Source organism: Mirounga angustirostris, unplaced genomic scaffold, assembly GCF_029215605.1.
Source record: "Mirounga angustirostris isolate CCGP_5_RB_7025 unplaced genomic scaffold, mMirAng1.0.hap1 SCAF_8, whole genome shotgun sequence".
NCBI classification, from domain to species: domain Eukaryota; kingdom Metazoa; phylum Chordata; class Mammalia; order Carnivora; family Phocidae; genus Mirounga; species Mirounga angustirostris.
This window is the reverse complement of record NW_026991716.1, coordinates 11696640-11715260: the sequence shown is the minus strand read 5'-3', so window position 1 is coordinate 11715260 and position 18621 is coordinate 11696640. Positions and strand designations below refer to the sequence as shown.

Sequence of the window (18621 nt, the reverse complement as noted above, 5' to 3'; positions counted from 1 at the left end):
CTTCCCTGCTCGTCCTATGGCATAGAACGCTCCACATAAAAGTTTTTCTGACCTCATTTGACCTTTGCTGGAAAATGGCTCCCCTGTCCTCTCTCCTTGAGTCTCGAAGCAAAGGTGAAACGAAACAGGGCTGTATTTGATTCCAAGCATCATCTCTTTGCTGTTGGCAATGTTCTGGGAATAGTAATGTACTCTGCCCTCCAATGAATAAAGTTTTCAAAATCTATAGTCAAGGCCCATTGTACAGTCAAGGAAAATTGTATTTCCCCCCGTAGTGCTTTTCAGTTTTCCTCAGCAGAAAACTGGCAGAGAGGTGGATACATTAAAATACCTCAGTTTGTCATCTTATAAGCTGCCAAAAACAGTGTGACCTGTCCTGAAACTAAACAAATCATAAGGATAAATGAAGTGACACTAAGAAAGTTGCTTGAGATTGCTTGAGGGAAAGCATGTAGTGTATGCAGACCACCCTGGGTTATCTGATGTTTTAAGATCCCAGCGTAGTAACTGTGTACAAACTTCTTTGAGACCAGGTTTCTCTTCTAAACGGTGGCTCAAAGATAGTAAGCGAATTTTCAAATTAGGCATTTGTCAAACATTTTTGGGAAGATATATTTTGAGCAAACAAAATTTGGACTGTATTCAGGGAAAACATAAAACCTTCCAACCCCTCCTGTATTTGGTGTTGCTGTTCCGGAGGTCCAGATTGCAAGAGCAGGATTCATGGAATAAACCAATACAGAGGGTTACATGTGACAGCAAAATGGCATGTAACACCATCCCTTTTTATCTTTTTCCATTAGTATTTCAAACGCTGGTCTCAGCATAAGGCCAAGATACCCAGATCTCTAAGGGATTTATATACAAATTCCACCTAGGCTTTTAGTTAGTTAGTTACTCCATTTATAAAATAGAACCTCTTTTTTTATAGGTGGCAAACCCAAGACCCAGAGAGATGGTTTGTATTATTAAGGTCATAGAGCTTTAGAGTGTGTTTTATTTAAAGGCAGAATCAAGACTAGAATTCTGTCTCTCCAACTCCTACTTCAGTGCACCTTTGACTCTTTGCCCCGTCTCACTATGCAGAAGGCCACAGTCAAATCAGAGCAGGTTCCTAGCGTCTTGACTAACGTAGCTACGGCGAGTATGGAAAAGAGATAAGAAGAATTAGCAAGGCTCAGTGAATTCCTGGACGAAGCTTAATTTAAGCCAAAGGAATGAGAATGCTCCAAGGGGAATAAGAAGGGCATGACCATTATCAGACAAACAAAATGAGAAGGATGTTATTCTGGAGGAGGAGAGGGTAATCAATTTAAGACCCATTCCGATTTACACAGCTCTAAGACAAACACATAGTGCTCCTCTGGGAGGATGGGGGGCAGGTAAGGAGACCAACATTTCAGAAGCAGTACCAATATCCCAGGAGGGAAGTTGAGGCTGGGAGAGATATGCAAGGAGGGCAGAAAAAAGGAAGAAACGCAAACACCTAACTTTGGGTAAAGAGAGGAGAAGTAGTCAAGAAGGTGGAAGGAAACTAAGGTCATCAACTATATTAAATGCAGAGAAACTGAGAAAAGGCATGACTTAGAGAGGCCATTGAATTTAGACCAGTGATTCTCAATCCGTGATGAACACTACAAGCCCTGGAGAGATTCTAACCCAGATGTGGGTTAATGACGACTGGATTAAGCTGTGTGGACACAGATGACTTCAGGGGCGCCTGGGTGGCTCAGTTGGTTAAGCATCTGACTCTTGGTTTTGGCTCAGGTCATGATCTTAGGGTCATGGGATCGAGTCCCACATTGCACTCTGATCAGCACCGAGTCTGCTTGGGATTCTTTCTCTTGCTCTCCTTCTGCCCCTCCTCCAGCTCACGCATGCTCTCTCTCTGATAAATAAATAAAATCTTAAAAAAAAAAAAAAAAGCTGTGTGGACACAGATGACTTCAAAGAGAACAGTTTTATAGTCTTACTTAAGAGTAGCAGAATGGATATACTAAGTGACATCTTAAATGTGTTTTCTAGCCCCTAGATTCAATGGATAAATTTGTATTATTGATGATCTTATTTTAAAGTTACATATGTCAATGGGAAACAATGTGCTTGAATCACATTCAGCATCTGAAAATCGCATGCTTGGGATGACACTGGCTCAGCCTCCTACATCATCAAGCAAATGCTTGAATAAACAGATGGGCTTTGTACAAGTGCCCTGAAAGCCAGGAAACATTATGTTTCAATTTAAGGGAAGTAAACCTCTTGGAAAACATTGTGCCTGTGGTTTGCTCTCTCTTCCACTGGTTTTAAGCCTTGGGCTCGTTCATGGGAACCCTGTAGCCAATCTCAACTCTTCTGACGGTTAACACACTTGGTGAGAGGTAATGTGGATCACCTTCTCATCCCCTTGGTGATCTAGCAAGTTTACATCTGAAAAGATACAGTGGAGACCCCTACCCCCACCCACACTATACTTAGATGTCTGTCTCCAGCATCCCAACACATCATCCGAGCCCTTACCTACGTTCTGGATTCTAGAATAGCCCTGTGCATTTGTTACAGAACAGCACAACAAGATACGGAGTTTGGATTCAGCACATGAGACCATCTTGACTGATTCTAGATAAATGATTCCCAGGGACGAGGGTAAAGCAAGCTTCTTCAATGGAGTAGCACATTTACAACATGTATTTAACTTATTGTAGACAAAGAAAAGGCCCAATAGTTAATATTTCCGGGCCCCTGTAGAAAGCAAGTAACGTAATACCCAAAGACAAGAAGCATCTAAAGGGCGAGAGGGACAGAAGGAGGATGGCTCTGTATAGGGACGTTAAATTCATAGCCAAGAGGATAATACTGAGTATTATAAAATCCGGAGTAATAAGGCAAGGTCGGGGGGAAGACGAAGAAAAAAGACAGAACTTAATGTTTCATTCAGTTCTGTTTTGAAACAGGATTCAGAAAGGATATTGTACCATTTGGTATTAATTATTTTGGTTCATGCACATGGCTAATTATTTCTACAGCATTTAAGATCTCTTTAAAACAAACATACTTTGCACATACGTACCCACCTTTCAAAATATGCCTTTTATCCCCTCTTCCAGAGCTTTGAGGAAATATCTGATGGATTGTCTTAGGGGCAGCCCTCTGGGAGTAAAAGTCAATTGTATGCTAAAAATGTAACTGGCCCCTAAAACTTGTATAAACAAATTAAGGGAAAAGACATTGCAGCATTTATAAACAAAATGACTCTCAACTTTAACCTGCAGATTTAAAAAAAAAGTGCTCAGTAATAAATTTACTCCCAGCAGATTCCACTGTCCTCTCTCTTTCCAAACTTCTCCTCCTCCCATATTCCCCCAATTGTCTTCATGTCAGACCCATAATTCAGTTGTCTGGTTTGGACTCATTATGTGAATCATTATATTTGGTTTTTCTGTGAGGCCCACTTTGAGTACGGATCTTCTGATCCTAAATGATCCATGTTTCTGTGCTCTCAGGATTCATTCACACAAGCGTGTTACTGGGTGCACCCAAGGCACAAGGGAGCCGTGCCTTGTTGCATCATTACCTGGTGAATGTGAGTGACTCCAGATGGTTCCATGGATTCCTTTACCCAAGTCAGCCCTGCTGTGTCCAGTTAATGAACAGTGCAGAAAAGGCAGCCAACGGAGGCCGTTCTTGACCAACCCCCAGGTGAACCAGCTATTGACTCTGGAGAAACAAGACAACTAGCTCTCCTCCTGAGTGGACGCCATTGGAGGCCCAGCTCTGAGGAGCCCATTGTAACCACCTGGAGCTTTATGCCCCTAAAGCAAGAAGCTAGCTCCCGTCTTGGTACCTCAGACAAAGGACAGGGCTGGCATCAGGGGACATTCCCGGGAAGCCACCTGGTGTCCACTGGTTAGCACTGTCTCCAAATGCTCATGCTCTCGTGCTGGTCCTGGCCCTCACCCTCCTCCCACCACCTTGGCTCCCCTTACTGACATCATCGCTTCATTCCTGTCTGGTCCCACTCCTGTTCTCACCTCTCCCCTCCAGAGCAAAAGAAAAGGACACATCCCCATGAGACTTCCCACCAGCAGCACCACTGAGATATTGCTGTCATTTCTTCGTACGTGGAAGGTGATGTGGGGCAGAGAAAGACTTTAGAGGCCTATGTGGTTCAGGTAAGATTTCAGATCCTTTTTGTCAGGACATAATGTGAACATCTTGCTCCTACTCCTACTATACAAGATTCTCTATTTATACATATACGTTATACACAGTTTATATACAGGTTTAAGTTCCAGCAATTACTTTAATCCCCTATCCACTCATTTAATAAACCTTTCTTCAAGGCCTACTCTGCATTAATGACAAGAAGTAGAGATAATAATAACTAGTACCTATAAAGCACTTGTTACTATATGCTAGTGTTTTCTTTCTTTTTTTAAGATTTATTTATCTATTCTAGAGAGGGACAGAAAGAGAAAGAAAGAGACCGCCCAAGCGAGCAGGGTGAGGGCCAGAGGGAAAGAATCTCTAGCCAACTCCCCACTGAGCACGGAGCCCGACTTGGGGCTCGATCCCACGACCCTTAGATCATGACCTGAGCCAAAGTCAAGAGTCAGATGCCCACCTGAGCCACGCAGACACCCTTATGCTAGTGCTTTCTATGGAACATCTAGTCGAAGTAAGCATTCCCCCCTAGTTGCCATGATCATATCTGATTGAATGTGATGATTCACAGGTACAAAGATAGAGCCAGAGAATATATATATGTACGTCGACTCTTTGTGACTGTACCTCCCCCATTTCTATCCCCATCTCTGCGGGCTTTCCTCATCTCCCTATGTCACCTCTAAGAGAGTTTTCCAGGGAACAGGAATGCTTGCCAAATGCCTAGTTCACAGTGTCAGAAATACAAAGGGAGGGACATGGAAAACAGAGTCTGCCAAGCTCTAGACTCTCAGCTCACCACGGGCAAGCATAGGCCTTTCTTTCTTCCTTCTTCCCAACCCTGACACCAGCCACACAGCGCCATGTACATATGTGACAGGACAACACTGATTGTTACACAAATTAATTCCATAACGTGCTTATCTCGAGTCTTGTAATTATCCTAAATGCTTATGCATATTTGCTGACTGCACTCTTCTGGTGCCTCCAACAAATTGATCTGTTCGGCATGGTCGGTCTAGCCACAGGAGAAGGCGAAGTGTTCCTTCGCAGAGGATGCGTTCCTCCTAAGATTTTTAAGGTGGAACCTACTGAAGGCGTGTTTCTACTCCCACCATCTCAAACTAGCTGATTTTCACTGTATTCTCAAATTTTACCTCGATACTCTTCCTCTCAACCAGCCTCCTCTCCATTCTGGTTTGTTGCTTGGGTTGTCCTGGGCTGGAGAGTGGAGTTAGCGGTGAATGTGGAAACATTTCATGTGACCCGGATGAATGGGGGGGCATGATTTAGATAAGGGGTTGGCTGAGACAACTCCCAGAACCAGAGGTCATTGATAAATGTTGGGGCCATGACATCTGGGGAGACCTTTTTGTTAAATGACTTTGCAATACAGTCCCAACCGAAAATAGCCAAGTCGATGAGAATTTCTCGGGGCCTGAGGCAGGCCCTAGAAATCATTCTGATTATGAGACAAGGCATTTCAGCAGTAAGCGCTCGCTTTCATTTCCAAGCTCGGGACTTGAAAGTGTCTGGTTCACCAAGTTCGATAGCTAGAGTCTATTAAAAGAGGACTCTGAAGGATGACTGAAGATGTCTCGGTATTTTAATTACACTGAACTCAGGCAACTGGAACAACGTGAGTCTCACTATCTGGTTTACAAAAAATAATCCCCCATGTTGAATTGCCTATTGTTGACTAAGTGTGGGGCACCATTTTAGAGATGATTTCATGCCAAAGTTCTAGATAGCTGTAGGTTGTTAAGAATAAAGATGGTCTGCTTCTACTTCTCAAAGATACATATACCTCTAATGTTCCAGGGACCTAGGTTTTTAGCCCGATAAGAAGCTATGGCATAAAATGAATACTACCCTGTTCCTGAAAGTACCCTTCTACTTACATCCCACTTAGGAAGCTAGAAGTGACCCATTCATTGGGATTATGCCACAAATGTATGGACCAGGGGACACATGAGGGTTCTGGGACAGGACAAAGAACTTGACCTAGTGCCATGACTATTTCAAAGAACTTCCAATCACAAGGGGGACAGAGGGAGAGTCTAGTGACTACAGTCTGAATGCGGTTCCTCCTGTCTTTCCAGCATGATGGGCGCTAAGCTAAAAGTGTGCATGAGTACGACAAAAGTATGAGATGTGTGTTGTCTCAATCAGCACAGATTTTTTTTAATTTTTTTGAGAGAGAGAGTGTGTGTGTGTGTGTGTGTGTGTGTGTGTTGGAGTGGGAGTCATGGGCAGAGGGAGAGGGAGAGTCTTTTTTTTTTTTTTTTTTTTTAAGATTTTGTTTATTTGATAGAGACAGCGAGTGAGGGAACACAAGCAGGGGGAGCCGGAGAGGGAGAATCAGGCTCCCCACTGAGCAGGGACCCCCGACGCGGGGCTCGATCCCAGGATGCTGGGATCATGACCCGGGCCGAAGGCAGACTCTTAATGACTGAGCCACCCAGGCGCCCCTGAGAGGGAGAATCTTAAGTAGGCGCTACACCTAGAGCAGAGCCAACATGGGGCAGGGTGGGGGGAGGGGGTTTCCATCTCACAACCCTGAGATCATGACCTGAGCAGAAATCAGGAGTTGGATGCTTACCCTACTGAACCACCCAGGTGCCCTGATTTTTTTTTTTTTTTTTAAATAGTAGAGCAAAGAGGACTAAAACCGCATGACAGGTTTTCAAAGTGTTTGTACTTTACACTACAGAAACATCTAAATGACACCTGGGGGCTTAACCAACCTAGGCTGGAGCCAGATCTGTTAGCAGAAGAAAATTACGACAAAACCAAATAGAAAATCTCTTGAAAAATTATTTCACTTTTCATCTCTGTGTCAATTCTAGTCAATTCATAGCACAGACTATAGTCCAAAGAGTGCCTTCAAACTTGCGAACAGTGTCGAGCCACGTTTAGGTAAGACAATGGCGCTCTTGCTGGACCCAAACCGTCTGGAATGACCTCATATTTAACAATTATCTCTTCTTTTCCTTCCCTTTTGTCTGCTCTAGGAACCTCCTGATGCTTCTCTGCATTTACATGGGATTGCTTCCGTCTGTATCTAGATATTAATCGCCTCCACTCGCACATCTGCCCGGGGTGGGTCCACGGAGAGTCCTCCCTCTGTCCACTCCCCATCTACACCAATGCGCAAAAGAAAATGATTTCCTGCTTCTTTATTTGTTCCTCTGAGTTTCAACTCATTCTGACCTTTTCTCGGCATCAGGGATTATGTTTATTCTTTTGTGGCTAAATCTTGAGCAGACCAATAACAACATTTAAAGAAACACTCTCAGATGTCTACCTTTTATTACCTACGAGGCCTTGCTGAGATATGGAAAGAGGATCTCTACAATGAGTTTTCATGACACGTCTGCCTGTTAAAAACAACAGTAATAATGGTTCTAACACCACCTCCACCTTCCTGACCACTTGCCCTCCTGGAGGTTAGCTGGATGCTGCCAGTTTCCTAGGAAACGGCATTATATCACAGAGCAATTCACATGAATTCACAAACTGTCCCCTAGCTAAATTCTGGCTCGGGCACCCTGTCAGCTGACCTCTTTGCTACCATCAGGTGCAGAAACGGACTTAGAATAGAACAAAAGGGACTCTCGGATTTTGTCAATTGATCAAGAAATCTCACACACTTGAACATATGTATGCAGGGAATAAAACAGGCCTAAACCTTCAAGCGACCCACGTGTAACATACTCACAAACATCCTGTGGAGATTCTGGCCCAGAATAGAAAAGTCCTAGTTTCCATTAGCTACTAAAATGGGGGACTTAAAAAAATACAACTGTGTGATCTTTATTTCTCTTTTACTTTCTAGAATGATGTTATGCACAGAGCCCCAACCAGAGGGCTGTAACCTTTAGTGATTTTCTCCCTCAGTTATGCTGAGGGAACCTTCCCCTCCTCCTCAGCCCCACACCTGTTTTAATAGACAAGCCATGTAGCATAACACCGCGGGGCTGCAATTATTCGTTGCCTTTGTGACCCCAAGGAAACTTAGCAGGTGCAAATGACTCTTTTGGAAAGCTAGCAACCCCTTCCTGGTCACTATTAATCACAGGAAGTGTTGATAATGTGGGGTAGCGTTGTGAATGCTGACACTGGGTTGGGGGAGGGGGAAGGAATAGGACAGGGCAGCTACACATTGCTGAGTGACTGTGTTTATATTCATCACACCTTGCAGAAGAGATTCTCTCTCTCTCTCTCTCTCTCTCTCTCTCACACACACACACACACACACACATACACACACACACAATCAACCTAACAAAATTCTGATTCCAGGACTGAAAATACAATCGCAGGTCTAAATAACAGGTACAGCTAATGAAGTCTGAGTTGCTTGCTTTGTACACGCTCAGCATATATTCAGACTTGACTGCATAGGTCACATATCCCCCAGAAATGGATTACGGCTTTTTTGAGCTAAAAACCTGAGGCTAATCATTGTTTGCCCCAATATCCATTCTCCCCCTTTTCCTTGGAAGTAGACACCTTGATTTTGAACTGAACATATGGCTGTGCACTGAAAGATTTGATCTTCATTCTCCCTTTGCAGCTAGCTGTGCTGAGACTAAATCCGGCTGACACGAAGTACACAAAAGTGTGGTATGCTACCTTTGGCAAGTATCCTTGAAGAGAGGTTTAGGCCCTCCTTCTCCTTTCCTTCTTCCTGCTTTCTGGAATGCTAATGTGAAGACTGGAGCCTCAGCAGCCATTTTGTGCAGGAGAAACAGACTAAAGATGGCAGAACAGAACGACAGAACTGGGTTCCTGAGTCTGTGTAGCTGCCATATCTGTCCTGGAATCCTACCTCTTTTATGTGAGGGAGAAATAAGAGTCTATGTTTTTTAGCCTTTACTTTTGTATGTGTGTGCATGACATGGCGCTGTACCTAATTCTATAACAAATAGACCTTAGAGGTCATAATAGACTTCATTTCACAGATAAGGGACCTAATGATTAAAGATCAACTGTGATAAATGTCTCAATCAGGGAAGCAGAGTTGGCAAATTAATTATACTTCTGTTTAATCTTCTACTTCTAAAGATAGATGGAGGTTCTATTTTATATGCCTATCAGTATTTGTTAAATGAATATGGTTTTATGTTTCACATGCCTGTGAATTTCTGAACCTCCGAGGTCTTCGAATTGGCACATCGAATCCCAAATCACACATTTTCAAGGAGTAAGATATTAAACAAATAAAAAAATGTAAGGAGGCATAGTACTGAATTGACGTGAGAACATTTTCTTTCCGGGTATGTTCGTTAGCCCGTACGTCTTAATCTGTATCCTAGAGTTTAAACATATAAAACTACGTTACTTTGCACTGATGTTTAAGGAAGCACCAACGCTTCAAATTTGGGGGATGAGTCAGTATCTGAAATGTTAAAAGGTATCTTTACTTCAATACATATGCTAAGTAACCAATATGCTACAGTCACAAAACACCCCCCTAGAGGCTTTTGCAGAATAACCCTCTGAAACTAATGGAGATCATGAAACCAACAAAACTCACTTACCAAATTCCATTAATGAGGAAAAATAAATCAGTTGTCTCTTCCTGGTGCATCCCTATTCTGCCACCTTACAATCTCACTCCCACAAAACACTCTTTGGCCATTAAAAATAGAAGGATGTGTTCTTCCCCTACGTTATAGTAACTTGGAATCGCCTACCTAGTCTAAAACTCCAGTGTTGTTGCTTTTTAACATTCAAAATGAAAACAGTAACAGAGGGATGGGCAATAGGTCATTTCCCTGATTGTGCTCCACTTCTTGTTAAATCACCACCCATCCATGTGGACAATGACCCCAGTATCCAACACAGGTTCTTCTGTCCCTTAGTTATAGCCCCCAAATTTGGAAGGACAATGAGCCAGGGAGCAGCAGTGAGTCCTAATCTCACACCATGTGATCCATTTCACTTATCTGGTGAATGCCCGTGGATGGGGTTAACCTCTAACGTTTGCATGCATCTATGGTTTCACTTTTGGCTTCTGAGCAATTACAGATATTTAAAGATGTGCAAAAGGGCACGTCTTCCATGCTCCCCGCCCCCACGGCACGTCTGATCATCTCCGACGTCTCCTTAAATGCTAGCTTACCTTAACGATAAACTGCCTTTCTTTATTTCATTCCACCAGGACCGAACCCTTGACTTGAGACTATTTGCCTTGGAAAATGAGTTTTCTCTACCTCTGCAAAGGAGGACTGCTGTGTATAATGGTCTCTGAAATGCTAACAGAAACCAAGAAATCACCTGTCACGAACTATGAGGCTATTAGTTATGAAGAGCAATATTGATATTTGCCTTCTGACTCTTCCTGCTGGAGGGCAAAGCAGAGAAAACCTGGATTTTCCTGCCCTCCTGCACCAGATAAAGAGACCATCTGCGTCTCAGCACTTCTGCCTTTTCGGGAGGGGAAATAATGCCAGTGGTGATAATAATGTTGTGATTACCATTCAAAGCACTTCCACACACATTATTATCTGATTTGCTCCTCCCAGGGATCCTGCATGCGGTGGGTGTTATGAATATTATACTGTCCAGAAGAGGGAATTGATGCAGAAGGTTAAATGCTATGCTCCAGGCAACCAGACAGAGAACGGCAAGGCTGCGTCATCGGTTGTCAAGTTCACGGGGAGCCTTTCTTTCCACATTAACCCCTTGGACATATTTTTAAAATGTAACTGTTTTCCATTTGGGACCACTCTTTTCTTCACTAATAACAATCAAAGATCTGAAAGGTACACATCTATCAAAGACCAGAAGCTCCTGAAACTGCTCTCGAGAGCAGACATTAAGAACTGAGTAATGTCATGAATGCATACCTGGTAAACAAACAGGGTCTTTAGAAGAGTTGAGACAGGGGCGCCTGGGTGGCTCAGTCGTTGAGCGTCTGCCTTCGGCTCGGGTCGTGATCCCAGGGTCCTGGGATCGAGCCCCGCATCGGGCTCCCTGCTCAGCGGGGAGCCTGCTTCTCCCTCTCCCCTCCCCCTGCTTGTGTTCCCTCTCTGGCTGTGTGTCTCTCTCTGTCAGATAAATAAATAAAATCTTTAAAAAAAAAAAAAAAAAGAAGAGTTGAGACACCCATGAGAGAGGAGATTGACAACTGTTTCTTTCTGGTGTCTAGGTGGGGATGGGTGAAACAGGTGATGGGGAGTAAAGAGTATGGTTGTCAGCGTGAGCACTGAGCAATGCACAGAATTCTTGAATCACTATATCGTACACCTGAAATGAATAGAATGCTGTGTGTTAACTATACTGGAATTAAAATAAAAAACACAAATATTTCTAATGTACAACTTAAACGTTTTTGCCTCTCTGATATAAAAACAAACTGTGCTCCTATTTGGAAACAGGAGAAACTGAAACAATATATAAATTGCTCATAATCCCACCAAACTGATGGAGCCACTATTTACATTTTGATTATCTTTGGCATGTATGTAATATATAACGTGTGTATATATTTAAAGCTCACGTATATCTACATATGTTTGCAAAACTGGAATAATTCTAAATATATCTTAAACTCTACTTTCTTTCACCTAGCATTGTACTGCTAGAATTATAGGATGCAATCAACTGTTTTTTTTTTTAAATTAAAGGAGGGGTAAGACTGGAAAAAACCTTCAGCATAGTTTGGAACTAACTGTCAAATTCAAAGGCACTTTGGGGCGCCTGGGTGGCTCAGATGGTTAAGCGTCTGCCTTCGGCTCAGGTCATGATCTCAGGGTCCTGGGATCGAGTCCCGCATCGGGCTCCCTGCTCCTTGGGAGCCTGCTTCTCCCTCTGCCTCCCTCTCTCTCTCTGTCTCTCATGAATAAATAAATAAAATCTTTAAAAAATTAAAAAATTAAAAAAATTAAAAAAAATTCAAAGGCACTTGGCAAATGGTAAGTAATTTTGGCATATAAATTAATGGAGCTAAATCTTAATCAATCAGCAAATATTGATTGAGTCCCAAGCAGCTGCTTTCCAGGAGGCAGGCTTGGGGTGGCAGGACAGTGTCCCCGATGTCGGGAGCTTATATTCTGGAGCCTCAGAAATCAGAGAAATGCAATGTATTTGAGTACAGCTGGACCAATTTGCTTTCACACTAGCTAGAAAGATGGGTTTTACATAGCAAATGAATGGTATAAACCATACTCTAAGAATAGCATTTAATTTACTTACAAGAAGGAACCATTCTAATCACTTCAAAAATACCCAACTGCACACAAATATTTTGTTAACTAAAAATAAGTATCTTTTCAAACACCTATATGTGCTAAATATGAGCCAATACAAGAATTAAAAATGATGTAGTTACATTCCATTTAAGCTTTGACTTTCTCCAAGCATGAGGATTTATTGCACTAAACAAAAACTTCTGATCTGCTCTGCAGATGCTAATATTTTTAATTAACACTAGCCACATTGAAGCTGGTCAGGTTAAGAGGAAATGTGATCGCAAATGATATGCAATATGCTAATCTGTTTTTTTAAACCAATATTTAATAATTTTTTTTATTTTTTTTTAAAGATTTTATTTATTTATTTGACAGAGAGAGACAGAGTGAGAGAGGGAACACAAGCAGGGGGAGGGGAGAGGGAGAAGCAGGCTTCCTGCAGAGCGGGGAGCCCGATGCGGGGCTTGATCCCAGGACACTGGGATCATGACCTGAGCCGAAGGCAGACACTTAACGACTGAGCCACCCAGGCGCCCCTTTTAAACCAATATTTAAATTGAATTGACAGAAGTGTTTTAATTTGGTTTAATCCCAAGTGTCCGAAGAGGTCACAGAAATTTAGATATTTCTTTGACTTCTTTCCCTACCAGACCATACGATATTGTAAAATTTCTGTTGTATAATGACACTATGATTAAATCCAGGGCAGACCAGGGTCCCTAAGCCAGTTCCCTCTATAGAATGTTGCTAATATACATTTTTAAAAGTCACATTAAAAAAAATCAGCCAGGGGCGCCTGGGTGGCTCAGTCGGTTAAGCGTCTGCCTTGGGCTCAGGTCATGATCTCAGGGTCCTGGGAGCAAGCCCCGCATCGGGCTCCCTGCTCCGTGGGAAGCCTGCTTCTCTCTCCCTCTGCCCCTCCCCACCCCCTGACCCTCAGCTCATGCTTGCTGGTGTATGCTCTCTCTCTAACAAATAAATAAAAACTTTTTAAAACACTGGAAAGAATATTAGAAAAAACAGATAGGTGAACATCTAAGGGAATGCGAAGAAGGAGACTGTGCTTTGGAAGAAGAGTTGGCCTGCAGCCTACACCCTCTCAAGTCCCTGGCCTCCCAGACCCAGGGCCAGACTAACGAGGAAGGAGGGAACAGGCAATTAAAAGAAGCAGAAGATAGAGAGAGAAACAAGAGACAAGAGAATGAAAAAGAAGTTGAGAATGAACAGGGGTGGATGGGTGAGCTCACAGTTAAGAGGCCTCCAGCACAGAAATGAAATGCAATATGACTCCGTTTAGTCCATCCTACATCTGGCCTCCAAACTATCCATTTGGATAAAGTGGATGCCATTTTGGTAATGGCTGGCAGTAGATGGCTTTTCTGAAATGGTAAGGACCCCTGTGCACAGTCAATGGACTCATTTAGGACACTGGAGAAGGTGACTTTGGTAGAGTGGAGAATTAGGGATAGGAGTTTTATGGGGCAGGAAGGGGGCATGTGGTATGAGGCAGAAGAGATCCCACTGGAGAAGGCTGCAGGGCTTTGCAGGTGCTCCGGTAACTCCTCCTTCAAGGAGGCTCGGGGGATGTCCTGGGCATGCAACGTGAGCACATCTGTCTGGGGCACATGCTCTTCCTAGAGGCCTGCAACTACCACCTGCATGCTTGCATCTATAATGGCTTGTCAGTATGGTTTCTACTTACAAATGATCTAGCCACCACTTGCAAATGACCTCATATTTCTCATTTGTGCCTTAGTTTTTCCATTGATACAATTTTTACTTTATTTTCTATCTGCTTCAAGGACATGTTAATGTGTACGGGCAAAAGGCAATTATTAGCAATTGCCAAGGGAAAGGTCAAAGGCAAATGGACCTCTTGATCTGTTCCACCCACGTTTCTTGGTAAAGGAATCCAGGCCATTCCAGTGGGTGGTCTGGAAGGCAGTGCTTTATCAGGTGAATAGCATCACACCCAGATGAGACTGGTTTATCTTCTCTACTTCCAAATGCACTTTACAGAGCTCTTCTTTTTTATTTTATTACTATGTTATGTTAATCATCACACAGTACATCATTAGTTTTTGATGTAATGTTCCATGATTCATTGTTTGCACATAACACCCAGTGCTCCATGCAGAACGTGCCCTCTTTAATACCCATCACCAGGCTAACCCATCCTCCCACCCCCCTCCCCTCTAGCCAAACTGTAGAAAGAGCCAAGATGTCCATCGACAGATGAATGGAGAAAGAAGATGTGGTATATATATACAACGGAATATTATGCAGCCATCAAAAGGAATGAGATCTTGCCATTTGCAACGACGTGGATGGAACTGGAGGGTGTTATGCTGAGCGAAATAAGTCAAAAAGAGAAAGACATGTATCATATGATCTCACTGATACGAGGAATTCTTAATCTCAGGAAACAAACTGAGGGTTGCTGGAGTGGTGGGGGGTGGGAGGGATGGGGGGACTGGGTGATAGACACTGGGGAGGGTATGTGCTCTGGTAAGCGCTGTGAATTGTGCAAGACTGTTGAATCTCAGATCTGTACCTCTGGAACAAATAATACATTATATGTTAAAAAGAAAAAAAGAAGAAGATAGCAGGAGGGGAAGAATGAAGGGGGGGAAATTGGAAGGGGAGATGAACCATGAGAGACACTGGACTCTGAAAAACAAACTGAGGGTTCTACAGTGCTTTTCCTATTGCTGATAACAACCCGTGTACAGATCAGCACGTGGTATCAGTTGGCTTTTCTATAAAGAGATAGAACATTTCCCATGAATCACCATGACATAAAGCATATACATGACCACACGCTGGCATGACATTCTAGAGATGAAGCAATCTCTCAATAAACACATTCTTTAACCTCTTTTATGCACCTAGAACCGCACCAGAAGCTTTTAGGATGGGCGAGTATGTGCACGCGCATGCACACACACACACACACACAAAGACATTGCCCCCGTTAAAAAGGAATTTAAATTCAGATGAAAAAGGAGGCTCGCACATAACAAAATCAGAGCACGCAACTGTACAGGACAGTCAATTAGCAAGCTAGAGGGTTTATGAGAAGTTACAGGGGCTTATCAACTTTTCCTACTCTAAAACCATAGTTCAAGCCTGCTTAAACATCAAATCTGGTTTCCCACAACTGATTAACCTGAAAATGGTTTAGCACAACACTAATCCTTTAATTGAACAATCTATAAATGCCCTCTCTAACAAGTTCCACAGAGCCCTTTCTTGGGCTCACGGTGATGAGGCGCATCCAGCGCACTAGCCACGCTCGTTTTAATGAGCACCTCTGGACCTTAATGAAATATCATAGGTCCAAGTGAGCATCCATTAAAGAGAAGAGGTCTCGGAAGGTGTCGATGGTGATGCATCATGACTGGCCTCCTACTCCGGGCTGGCTGTGCTGAAAGGACACCCATGCGGTTTGGAGGCTAAGGTGGCCCATAGATCAGCAGCCCTCACCTCTGTCTGGTGTGGGGATATGCTGAGGCCTGCGGGGAACGACGTGAAGCCCAGCCCGTTAATCTTCTGGGGATTTTGTTGAGGGAGAAACCCTGAAAGAAGGGAAAGACATCTGAACAATACAGAATACCTTTGGTGAAATCTGCCCATTTTCTTACGTTTTCCCAAGGAAAGAGGAGAACACAGCATTAGCCCGACCCCCTTTTGAAAACGTCTAATTTCGCAGAGAGGCAACAAGCCTGCCCGGCTTCATGGCAGCCATGAGCCCTGCTCACTGGGCTTCAGAAGAACACGTCTCCAACTGGCGGAGAACAGGCACCTGCTCCCAGCATGCCTGGCAGCTCTTTAGATGTGCAGGGAACAGAGTGAGAAAGGCAGCCACCGGACAAACCGAGACCTTCCCGCTCCCACTCCCCCCGCAAGCAGAGCCCGGACGTGCTCAGACCCCACCACCACATCAAAGGAACACCAAGGAGAAGAGAAAATTCTGGGATTATCAGGAAGGCACAAGGATTTGGAAGGGATATGTTACTGCCCAGACTTGACTTCACGGATTCTCATGACTAAGCCACCTTAAACAGAAAACTTTTTTCTCAGGCATAAATAGTTAAACTTGAAGAACTACAGCCCTGGTACTTAGGGTCCAAAGCAAATATCTGCAGGAGACGTGTCTCTGAGGAAACAGCTTTTGACCATTCTGCAGTTTCTTTATGTACTACAGATGCTGATGTGCATCCCTAGCCCATCAAATGTCCCTCTGTGCCAGGTTATACAAGTAGGGGAATTTACAAAATTCTTCGCCCCTCTTTCTCTTACGCTGCTGACTGTGGAGTTTCTGGGGTCTGGAGAGAACGTTTAAAAAAAAAAAGATTTGTTTATTTATTTGAAAGAGAGAGCGCAGGGGGAGGGGCAGTGGGAGAGAATCTCAAGCAGACTACCCACTGAGCAGGGAGCCCAACACAGAGCTCGATTCCAGGACCCCGAGATCATGACCTGAGCTGAAACCAAGAGTTGGGCACTTAACCCACTGAGCCACCCAGGCGCCCCCTGGATAGAACCTTTTATTAAATTTTGCAACATGTGAAAGGCTGGGCCATACGGATTCCTTTTGATTTGTAAATGGATGCTGGGGTAAATTCCCTGGGATAATAATGTTCGTGTCTGTTTTTTCCCTATTTATTGCTTTCCTAGGACCCTCATTTTCGGGCTCCCTCTCACCCAAATTTATCTGTCTGTTCCCTGTTCTGAGTCGGCATCACCTGTGGTAGACCAACATTGCTTTGAGATCCAAAATCGTTCAAGCAACTTACTTGGGAAAATAGACTCCACCGAGAAAGGCCCATGGACCCTGTGTTGTCTTCCTCCACAGCAATGAAGACTGAACAGGGAAAGAAAAAGAGCCTGATAAAAATGGATTCTCTGTCCAATTAGCTACAGATTTTCCAGTGGAGCTTTCTTGAGACACTCGTATAACGGAACGTTATCTGCAGACCCTGGGCACTGCTTTCTTGCCCCCCGCCCAGTTCTGCTGCCTGCAGGATGGTGCATAGGACACTAATACCACACTTATTATTAGATTTTCTGCATGGTTACATAAGCTTACAAAAGGGGAAAATGTAAATGATTCAGGAAGATATTCTTCATGTGGCTCTCATGAAATCTTTACTATCTTAAGACTTAGGAAGAACCCTCCTGGCAAGATACAATCAATTTTCATGCTTCATTAGGAAAAAAAGTCCTTTCAGTAACGTTAAGAAAATGGCTATAGGCAAAAGAGGAAAAAAAAAATCATCACTCTCTGGACTGAACAAGACCCCAAGGCACTTTGGACTAAATCCTTCCTTCATGGGCCCACAGCATATCGGAAATGAAAAGAAATGTTCGCTTGAGGGTCTGTGGGGATTCTATTTGGACTTGTCTGTCTATCCACAGAATTGCCCTTAATCCGGTGGAACTCATTATCAGTCGGCATATGGATCTGAATGGACTATGGGTTACACCGGCCACAGTGCGCACCCCCCCCGCCAAAAAAAACACCGCAGTGGGAGGACAGGGACATCCACGTGATGTTTTTTAAAGGCTTCTCCACCTGACGTGGGGCTTAAGGGCTGGAGGAGGCGAGAACAGCATTGCCCAGACATCACGTACACACCGAGGTGCCTCAAAGATAAAAGCAAATCACACCAGCATATTACTTTCCTTTTCCTTTAAATACCATAGCTTTTCAAGAGACAGTCTCCCTTCATTTCATAAGAACCCAGAACGCAAAAATAAATTTCTTAAGAGTGCCACTTACATGATGTTTTCTGACACCTGAATAATCAGTTGGCGAATCCTGAATTCACTTTTTTTTTATATCCAAAGGTTAACACCAAATTCTACTTTTTTGGTCTCAAAATAACCCATCTTTCGTACTGTCCAGTTTAAAAGCATTGTCATGCTGTAGTTACCTTCACTCAAGGAAGGTTACTTTGTGCAGAGTACTGTAGATGTTTTTTTTTTTTTTAAAGATTTTATTTATTTATTTGAGAGAGAGAGAGAATGAGAAAGAGAGAGCACGAGATGGGGGAGGGTCAGAGGGAGAAGCAGACCCCCCGCCGAGCAGGGAGCCCGATGCAGGACTCGATCCCGGGACTCCAGGATCATGACCTGAGCCGAAGGCAGTCACCCAACCAACTGAGCCACCCAGGCGCCCCGAGTACTGTAGATATTTTTGAAAGGGGAGGGGCGTACACAGAAATGCCTGCAGGCACCTAGCAATCTCGTTTCAAAG

At 43.6% G+C, this 18621-nt stretch overlaps 1 protein-coding gene across 16 annotated transcripts in view; it reads right to left on the bottom strand.

The window, feature by feature from the left end:
* The window catches only part of ATXN1 (ataxin 1), a 407605-nt gene that overhangs the window by 47131 nt on the left and 341853 nt on the right, over window positions 1-18621 (bottom strand). Inside the window, exon 7 of one of the 16 annotated variants that reach the window (XM_064597139.1) lies at window positions 17159-17226. The exons of the other annotated variants lie outside the window; for them this stretch is intronic. The gene's annotated coding sequence lies outside the window, so the exon portion shown is untranslated. The remainder of the gene's footprint in view (window positions 1-17158; window positions 17227-18621) is intronic. 16 annotated transcript variants of the gene reach the window in all.